General features: G+C 39.7%; 1 non-coding gene across 1 annotated transcript; it reads right to left on the bottom strand.

Annotated features, from left to right (window-relative positions):
• Positions 1–9369: 9369 nt before the first annotated feature.
• LOC145952236 (small nucleolar RNA R71) lies at positions 9370–9476 on the bottom strand. The gene has a single exon (XR_014429915.1). It is a non-coding gene; the product is annotated as a small nucleolar RNA R71 (small nucleolar RNA).
• Between the last annotated feature and the right edge of the window lie 367 nt (positions 9477–9843).

A 9843-nucleotide genomic window follows, 5' to 3' on the forward strand; every position in this document is an offset into this window, starting at 1 on the left:
ACCTCTTATATCTCTCGGCCATGCCCCAAATTCACAGTCTCCAATTTCTCTTGACGAGTTGGAGTAGGCGAGCTTCTCGTTCTAGCAGTGTTTGCAGATCCGGAGAGATGGTCTCCTCATCACTGTCCAACTCAACCCATTCGTCCTCAACTTTGGATCTCGGTCAGAGCGAACAATTACAGACATAATTATTTTATTGGTTCTGTTTAGGTTTAGAATTATTAATATTAATGAGGGAAGAGAGAAAAGAATAAAAGAGAGAATGATATGTGAAAAATGCCTCTTTATTGATATGTATTAAAACTGTACAAAGACCCTTATTTACATGAAAAGGTTCTCATGATCTCGGGTACTGATCATGAGTCCCTAAAAGAAAAGAAAAGAAAAATATGAAGGGGCCCTATCGTGGCTTGCCATTCTCTACTCCTGCTTTGGTAGAGGATTCTTGCTCACGTCGGGCGCTGTCGAATCGAAGGTGACCCACCCAGCATCAATAAGGTCTTGGACCTTATATTTGAGAACTCTGCAGTTCTCCGTTGAGTGCCCCGGTGCCCCCGAATGGTATAGACATTTATCTTGTGGATTGTACCAGTCGGGGTAGGGTGGATCCATTTTCTTTGGTGGAACATAAGCTAGAAGACGTGCTTCCACTAGCTTCGGTAGGAGGTCGCTATATGTGGTCGGAAGTTTATCAAACTTCCTCACAGGGTTGTATTGCGACTTTCCTGACTTCGAAGTGGAAGAAGATGAAGAAATATTTATGGCGTTGACTCCTCCCTCCTTCTTCTTCCCGAAGGCCTTCTTAGCTTCATATGATTGGGAAGGCTTAGCCAGCTTCCCACTTTTAAGTCCTTGTTCCACTCTCTCCCCAATGGTGATGATGTCCGAGAAGAGTGTCGTTGTGTTCCCTATCATTTTATCGTAATAGGGACCAGTCAACGAGTTGATGAATAAGGACACCGTCTCCTTATCCGACAGCGGGGGCTCTATCTGTGCCGCCAACTCTCTCCATCGTTGGGCGTACGCCTTGAAAGATTCATCATTTTTCTTACTCAAGGCTTGAAGATCTGACCTATCGGGTGTTAGGTCGATGTTGTATTTATAGCGCTTGAGAAAGGCGTCGGCCAACTGCCTCCATGTGTGTACTAGATTTCCATCCAGCTGCATATACCAATTGAGTGCGGTTTCAGCCAAGCTCTCTTGAAAGCAATGAATTAAGAGCTTTTCATTGGTAGCATATGCAGCCATTTTTCGGCAATACATGGTGAGATGACTTTTGGGGCAAGTCGATCCCACGTATCTCGGGAAATCTGGCACTTTAAATTTAGGAGGAAATTGAATATCCCTCACTAAGCACATGTCGGCGGCATCTTTAATATCGAAATCATGCCCCTCCATAGCCCTTAGCCGATCCTCTAGGGCGTGGAATTGTTCCTTTGAAACTTCGGGCTCTTTAATCATAATTCCAGCCCCAATAGGTATGGCGTGTGGAGGCTCTTCTTCATGCACCTCCTCTTCCTCATGATGGGACCCATGGTCACTGTGGCTTGATCCATGGACATTATGTTGACGCATGAGTTCCATCATTTGCGCCATCTGCTCTTTAAGCTGTGAAAGCTCGGTTGTGAGCTTCTTATTTTGCTCCTCCAATGCTTCCATTTTCTTGATTTTCTGCGCGCGTGTGAGGACAGAGAGATGACCAGCCACTTTCTAAAATGAATGTTTTATTCTAATTAGTTTATTCATGGTATGAATACACTCTTGATGTGAGCTTGATAATCTGTCATCTTTAAGGCGCTGCCTTTTAAAGATGAGAGTTTATCACCCTCCTTAGCCTATGATCTCTCCACAACGGAGAATCTCAATAGTCACGGGTCTCTTTCACTCACATCGAGAGGGTATTAGTGAACCTATAAATGATGATGAGGATGCATGAGGTATTATTGATAATGATGTCTATGCTCCTTACTTTTATTATATTTTCAAACATTAGTTTTTCCTCTCATGTCATGACATTTTCATGCATGGGGATTATTCTTAGACCTTATCACGAGGTTTTTTTTTTTTTTTTTTTTTTTTTTTTTTTTTTTTTTATTAATGCACAAACAATTGCACATAAGCATTTACACAAACAATTCACTCATCCACGAACAGTCACGAGCGAATCACGAGGTAGGGGTTTCCTGCAGAAAGGTGCATATTCAAGGTGGTTCTAACTGTTCTCACCGGTCTGAGGCCCCCAAGGTGCCCCCATTATAGGGACCCAATTCCTCTCGTCGTAAGCCGATGGAAAGCTCCAACGCACTGTCGGACTCGAGTTCATGGTTATCACCTTGAGTGATGCTTTCCGACAACGGTCTACGGGCACCTATAGACCCATTCGACAACCGGCCGTACTAACATCCACTCCCTATGGCTTACCACTCATGCCCCCGGGTATAGAGGGAACTGTTGTGTGCAAAGGTTTGTGTGCAATTTTTATTTCAAACAATTGCGTAAAATTAAACATACAACAGTTATTTAAAGCCAGATAGATAAAACATATTATCATACAAACAAGGGGTAATAAAGTAATTTTAACTATTATTTGTTAAAAATAATCTGTCACTAAATGGGACTGACTCTCGAGGCTTCCCCAGTGGAGTCGCCATCTGTCGCCACCGGCCCGAAACGGGCTTTCGGCATTCGCGAAGGATGGTTGGACTCTTTTATTTGTTTAAAAATATGGATTGCTAGAATGACTTATTCTCAAACTGAGACCTTGTCAAACGAGCAATTTTATTAAAAGGCTCACCAATCCATGTTAATCCCAAGCGGGACCCTCCATGGATTAGCGGTTTTCATAAAAAGGAAGGGTTCGTGGAGTCGCCACCAATGTTTTACTCAAAACATTGGAAAAAGAAGTTTAAGGCAATCGATTCAAAAATCGACTTCGGCCATGACAACCAGAGTCGGGTAAGGGAGTCGGTTACGCGTGGGGAAGGTGTTAGCACCCCACAGCGCCCCTTTCGGGTTCCCTATGACAGATTATTTAAAAATAATAGTGCAAAATGGCTCGTGACTCAAGAACTTCGTCGGATCAACTCTCCGAGTGATTTCTAGGCAGAGCACTGCTCAAAAAAACCCAGAATACTCAAGAAGAGGGTTAAAACTCAGTGTAAAAGTGTGAAATGACGTCCCATTGACGTCTTATTTATAGGGAAGAGGCTCAATACGGTTTCTGGGGGTCAATACGGTCCGTATTGAAGTTTTGAACTACAATACGGCCGTATTGAATTCAATACGGCCGTATTGAAGTTCAAAAACCTCAATACGGCCGTATTGAAGTTCAGTGCAGCCGTATTGAAGTTCAGTGCAGCCGTATTAAATTCAATGCAGCCGTATTGAAGTTCAGAAACTTCAATACGGCCGTATTGAGTTCAGTGCGGCCGTATTGAAGTTCAAAATGTTCAATACGGCCGTACTGAACCTCTGGGAGGCCGTATTGGGCTTCATTCCTCCCACTTTTCTTATTTTAGCTATCCTAAGACCTCTAGACCTATAGAGAACCCTCCTTGGGCCTTCTGGAAGTCCTTCTGGCTGATCTTCCTTCAGTCTTCGAGAGTCTTCAAGCTTTATTTCCGACCCGGACAATTTTAGGGGTCTACATCAGGTAACCCAGCTGTTCTTATACTTGATGTCTTCTTGTTGGTGTTTGTTGGAATGAAAGACTGCCCCTAAGTGAACGGGCAGGAGATGTTTGATGTGCCTCTGTGTTGGTGGGCAGAGAAGTAGATGGTTGACAGGGATTCCAATGTTGCCCCTGCCACTTGAGTATTGTGATGCCTCTCCAGGCGCCTTCATTGTGGGATGGTTGGTAGGAGTTTGGTTTTGTTCTTGTCAAGGTGAGTATTGTAATGCCTCTCCAGGCATCTTCTTGTTGTAGGTTTTTTCTTTTCATTTCTTTGTTTAGCTTCGGCTTTTTCACATTTGAAGCTTGCCTTTTTCTGCTATTTTCATAAATTGCTTCGGCTTTTTCAACATTTGTGAAACTTGCCTTTTTCTGATGTTGTTTTTTTTTATTATCATCATTGGTGGAGAGATCTATCCCCATGATGATGTTATCTGCTGAATCTTTATTGATGAGTATTATTTTGGAAGCCACTCCTGGCTTTGGTAAGGAAACCATTCCTAGTCTTGGCATTCTCTTGGGTCATCCTTCATTTAGTTGAGGAGTATGGCGCAATGGCCTCTTCATGCTTACAGACTTGCTTGTTTGATCGATTCTATTCTATTCCACTGTTGATATGTCTTTGCTTAGTGGGCACATAGAATCACTTGGGGTTGCCATTTGACACCGCTTCGACTCATGCTTGGCTATTGAGTTTTTACGAGTGCTTTGTCCTGATGAGTCTTCTTGACCCATAGCAAGTAGAATGCATGGATGCATGGATGCAAAAAAAATGCAAGACAAGAATGATTCTTTTATTTTTTTATGTAACGCCCTTCCATATGCCCCTAACTCATATGCATGCGATACAGTTCATGCTTGTGTTTGTTCCTAAAGATGCAATTCATTTTTTTTATATCGGGAAATTAACCTGTACGTGTTAAGGTTAATGATGACGATTCCTTTTCATTCATGTCGTTTACGATCATTGTTGGGATATGTTCTTTTGAACACGAGCTTCAGTGGCTCCTTGACTATCCAGTCGATGTGTGGTCAAGCGTCTCTAACCTCTGTTTGAGGACATCTCGGCCTTCCCTCTGTGAGTATTCACTGTGCATTTTCCGTGTATCTTTTCAGTGCTATTTTAATGCCATAAAGGTCAAGAGAAAAGAAGAAAAGGGATGTTTGTTTTTTTTTTCAAAAGGTTGTTAGAAGGGATTTTTTTTCAAAAGGGGTTTTTAGAAGAATGGCTGGCCAAGGTAGGCTTTGGTGTTTAGGGTTATTAAACAAAACGTATTTGCTACAAAGAAGCTATCATTGTGTTTAGCCTTTTTGGAAAGTGAAGTGATGACTTGGGGTTGTGCTTTGTTTAGACGATCCTTTGAGCTGCCTTTCAGTTTTCAACTCAGGTCGCTGCTTTGACGTCCTAACTTTTGCCTAGGTTACTTGAGATGCGTTCCCTAGCGGACATTTTTTTATCATTACTTTTGCCTAGGTTACCCTTTTTGATTGTGGGTTGCCTAGCAGATCATGCCCTAACTTTTGCGCAGCCCCCTTGGTGGGTTTCCTGTCGGGCTTTCATTTTTGCAGTGTTTGTGTGGGACGCTCTATTTTTATTAAACCCTAGTCATGTTTGAATTTCTGATTGTTCCTTTGTTATCCTTTCCATGCTATTATTGAAAAGCCTCTTTGTAGCAAATACACCTTGTTAATTAAGGGTTAATGGATGAGGCCTAGAGTGGATATTTAGAGGGAGAAGAGAAGCAAAAGAGTGTTATGGCATTTAAAACAGTACCTTCAATTTACACGTGCCCCTTTAACAAAGCTTGAAGGCCCGGGCATGCCCCGAGTTCGTGATTCATACACAGAGAGATAGACAGATGTTGCCCCCTAGAGAGTCATGAATGATTTGATGATTTCAATAGAAAACTTTTCCACTTGCTTGAACGTCGGTGTTTTCATTTGGAGTGAAACCTTTGTGAATTCATGCTTTTTGAAGGGAATACCCAAAAATTGCCTTTCGATTTCCAACTCAAGCAGACATTACTTTTTATATGTATCCCTAACTTTTGCATAGGACGTATCCTATCGGGATTTTGATTTTTTTCTTTACCCTCATTTTTGCCTAGGATGCCTTTTACGAGTTTTCATCCTAGCGGGTTTTTGTCGCACAATGTCTTTATTCCTCAATTGGATTTTGTCTTGTAATTTCCTAGAAGCAAGGATTCGTTCATTCTTGTTCATTCCTCCTATCCCGACAATTGTCATTTTGTCATGGGAAAGTCTCGTTGTTTGAATCGTCGATTTGGGCGTGTGATGCCCCTAATTACTGATAAGTGTTTCCCGATTTGATGTATCAGGTTCGCATTTGATTACAGTAATTTCCATTATCCGGCTAACACGCACAAATTAGATTTCCCTTTTTATTCGTATTTATTATTTACAAGGAAGACGTGTTATCTATATGAAACGTAAAATAGGATGCAAAGACATATGAGAAATTCAACGGATATCATTCTCATTGATTTTTGTTTAGGGAACATTCTTTGCATACTATTACATGAGTCTTCCATTTCTAATGAATGTATGCTAATGTACTATCCTAGGAGATGCATGATATTTATTTTTTGCCTAAATTTTATCATGTTTTTTTTTTTTAACTAAGAGTTATGATGCATGATTTTTTTTGCTATATATATATATATTTTTTTTTTTTTTGAAATAAACTATCCTATATGATGCTTTAGAGTTAGGGTATACAGAAGGGAATTAAAATTTTTATCATAATTTTTTTTATATATTTACTTGTTTGTAATTCTTGTCTATTTGAAGTAAATAAACACAAACAAATGCAACACGCGTATGCTCAAACAAATGTACACCCGCGAACAGTCACGTTTAAATCCTTGGTCTGTGGTCCCTGCAAGAAAAGTGCATTGTATAGGACGGTTCTAATCTCACTGGTCTTAAGGCCCCCAAGGTGCCCCCATTATAGGGACCCAGTATCTCTGTCGCCGTCACCTGGCAAACTCTAAGGTTTGTCGCAGTATTTCGGGCTAGAGTAACCGGTTATCACCTTGAGTGTGATTTCCGACAAGGCTCGTAGGCTCCAAGGCCAAACTTGGGCCGGTCGTACGTCAACCACTCCCTATGTTTATTACCCTCATGCCCCCGGGTGTAGGGGGAACTGTTGTGTGCAAAAGTTTGTGTACAATTTTTATTCAAAAAGATGTAAAATTTAAACAGGCAACAGATATTAAAGCCAAACAAATAAAATAAACAAATTAAAGTAAAGGGGAAAATATTTAAATTATTATTTTTATTTTATTAACTTCATCAATTAAATGGGTCTGACCCTCTTTAAACGTCCCCAGTGGAGTCGCCATCTGTCGCAACCCGAAAATTTCCGATCTTGCGACCTATGGTTTAAACATCCTTTTAAAGATCTCATCAATTAAGGAATGTCCGGAACCAGACTAATCCTTAATCAATGGTTTTGAAAATAGGTTCTATGGAGTCGCCACCAATGTTTTACTCAAAACATTGGAAAAAGAAAAGATTTTTAAAAGATCCAATACTGGCCTTCATAACCAGAATTGGGTTCGGGGGTCGGTTACGTGTAAGGAAGATATTAAGCACCCTTACAACGCCCTAAATCGGTACCCTATGATGAAGTTAATGCGATAAGAAATAATAAATTAAATATTATATCCCCTTTCATTGATGATTATTGATGTTGTGTATTTTACTCGTATTTTAGCACTTTAATTCACAAGAATTCATAGCATAATCATGCATATCTTTCATGTTTTTAATAAATTTTTATATCATTTTCCTATTTTATGCTTTTCTTGGTATGTGTTGTGTTTTCTCTAAGCAGGATCAAGATTTAAGAATTAAAGAGGAAATGCTGAGCTACAGGGAAAATCACGGCCGTGATTCTAAATCACGCCCGTGATTCACCAGAGAAAATCACGGTCGTGATTCCCAATCACACCCGTGAACGCCACTGACCCTTCATAGATGTGCTCCAGAGAAGATCACGGTCGTGATTCTCAGTCACGGCCGTGATTCACTTCGCGTCCCAGCTGTTTAAGTTTTATGTTTTTATTTTTATTTTATCTTTGTAATTTTTATCTTGGTAGTTTTACCTTTTTACCCTTTTAGGTTATAAATTAGACTAGGTTAGCCTAGAACGGGGTTCGTTGGAGGAGACAGTTTTCTAGTTTTTGACACTTGGAGAAGGTTGGGCGCCTGTGCCATCGACTCTAAGGTTTACTTTTCTTTTATTCTTTTCTTCTTGGAGAACTACTATGAACTCCTGTGAGTAGTTTCCCTTTTTCTGGGATCAGGGCTTAGCCTCTGAGAACCTCTTTATTAATGCATTATTCAGTTTCTTAATTTTATTCCAATTCTTGATCTGTTCTTTTATATTTTATATATGAACTTTAATATTATTGTTTTCATAATAACATTAATTAAGGATGAACTGAGCGGAGAACTTGATTATAATTATGATAAACAATTAATCTTAATTTTCATAATCATAGATAATTAGGGATGAACTGAGAGGAGAACCTAATTATCGGAACCTAAAGGAATAGACTTGAGTGTTAAATCACGAGAGTAGATTTAAGCTTTCGAGGAGCAATAGATTAACAAAGATCTTAACGGGTTTAATTGAACGTAATTACCACGAGAGTAGGGATTAATTTTAATTAAACACGTCCTCGTAGCCTGAGAAGGTGCAAGGATTAAATTAGGTTAAGACTACCTTCAAGATGGAATAGAATTAATTAATGAAAATAATAATTCAATAATGTTGGAACTCTTTGTGCGAACCCTAGATTCCCGGAAATCTCCTTATCTTATCTTAAAGTTTTATCTTATTCATTAATTGCATTACTATCTCTTTTACCATCAAATCTGATCTTATCATCTCAAAACAGAAATTCCATCTGTTTTAAAATTCAAATTAAAATACTAGTAATTCTAGGTCAAACACGTAGTCCCTGTGATTCGATATTTATTACTTGACGACAACCGTACACTTGCGGTTTTCCATACAACAAGTTTTTGGCGCCGTTGCCGGGGACTACGTCTCTTGATTTAAATTACAATTATTTTAATTCGAATTTAAAAAAAAAAAAAAAAATTAAATAAATAAATAATTTTTTTTAGTGTTTACTTCTCCAATTCAGATTTCACGGGCCACTTTCTTCTTTTTTTTTTGCAGTGCTTTAGGGTTAATGCAAAAGAGATCTCTACGTCTTGGGAAACCAACACCACTTGATCCTGCGATTGAAAGAACTCTCCTGAGAAGGAAAAGAAACCTTTCTAGAGAATTTGCCATGGCTGCACAACGAGATAATTTACCGCTTCGGGATTACTCTGCACCCATAGCTCGTGGGATACCTGGAGGGGAGATGCAAACTGGAGCTACTGTACCAGCTTCTCTGGTGAATATGCTCAAACAGAACACCTTTGGAGGACTACCATCAGAAGATCCTAATGACCACTTAGAGGGGTTCTTGGAAATCTGTGAGACCCAGCAATTTGATGATGAAGTTTCTGATGGAATGCGACTCCGCTTATTCTCACTCACCTTGAGAGATAAGGCAAAGGTGTGGCTAAGAACAGTGCCTAGAGAAAAGATAGCAACTTGGGAATTATGTGAAAGAGCTTTTCTAGAGAAATTCTTTCCTCCTTCTAAAACTAAAGAATTGAGGAAGAAAATCACTAATTTCCAACAAGGCACTGGAGAGACTATTTATGAAGCATGGGAGCGGTTCAAGGGATATCTTCAAGCATGCCCACAACATGGCTTCAACCGTTGGCTTACCATCCAATTTTTCTTTGAAGGATTGGACCAACAAAGCACCATGATATTAGACTCAGCAGCTGGAGGATCTTTCATGGGGAAACCTATTAATGACTGCATGATTATTTTGGAAAATGTAGCCTCAAATCACAGCCAATACAGTGAAAGAGAAGTCACAGCAAGGAAAGGAACTCCGGGGCGATATGAAGTGAACAATATTGAGTTACTCTTAGCAAAATTTGATACTCTTAATCAAAGGTTAGACAAGATGGAAAAAGCTAAGGTTAATTCAGTGGCTACAAATCAAGTATGTGACCTTTGTAGGGAACAAGGGCACACTGCAGTAGATTGTACCTCAATTTTTACTGGAGAA

Source organism: Cajanus cajan, chromosome 9, assembly GCF_000230855.2.
Source record: "Cajanus cajan strain Asha chromosome 9, NIPB_CcT2T_4, whole genome shotgun sequence".
Lineage (NCBI taxonomy): Eukaryota > Viridiplantae > Streptophyta > Magnoliopsida > Fabales > Fabaceae > Cajanus > Cajanus cajan.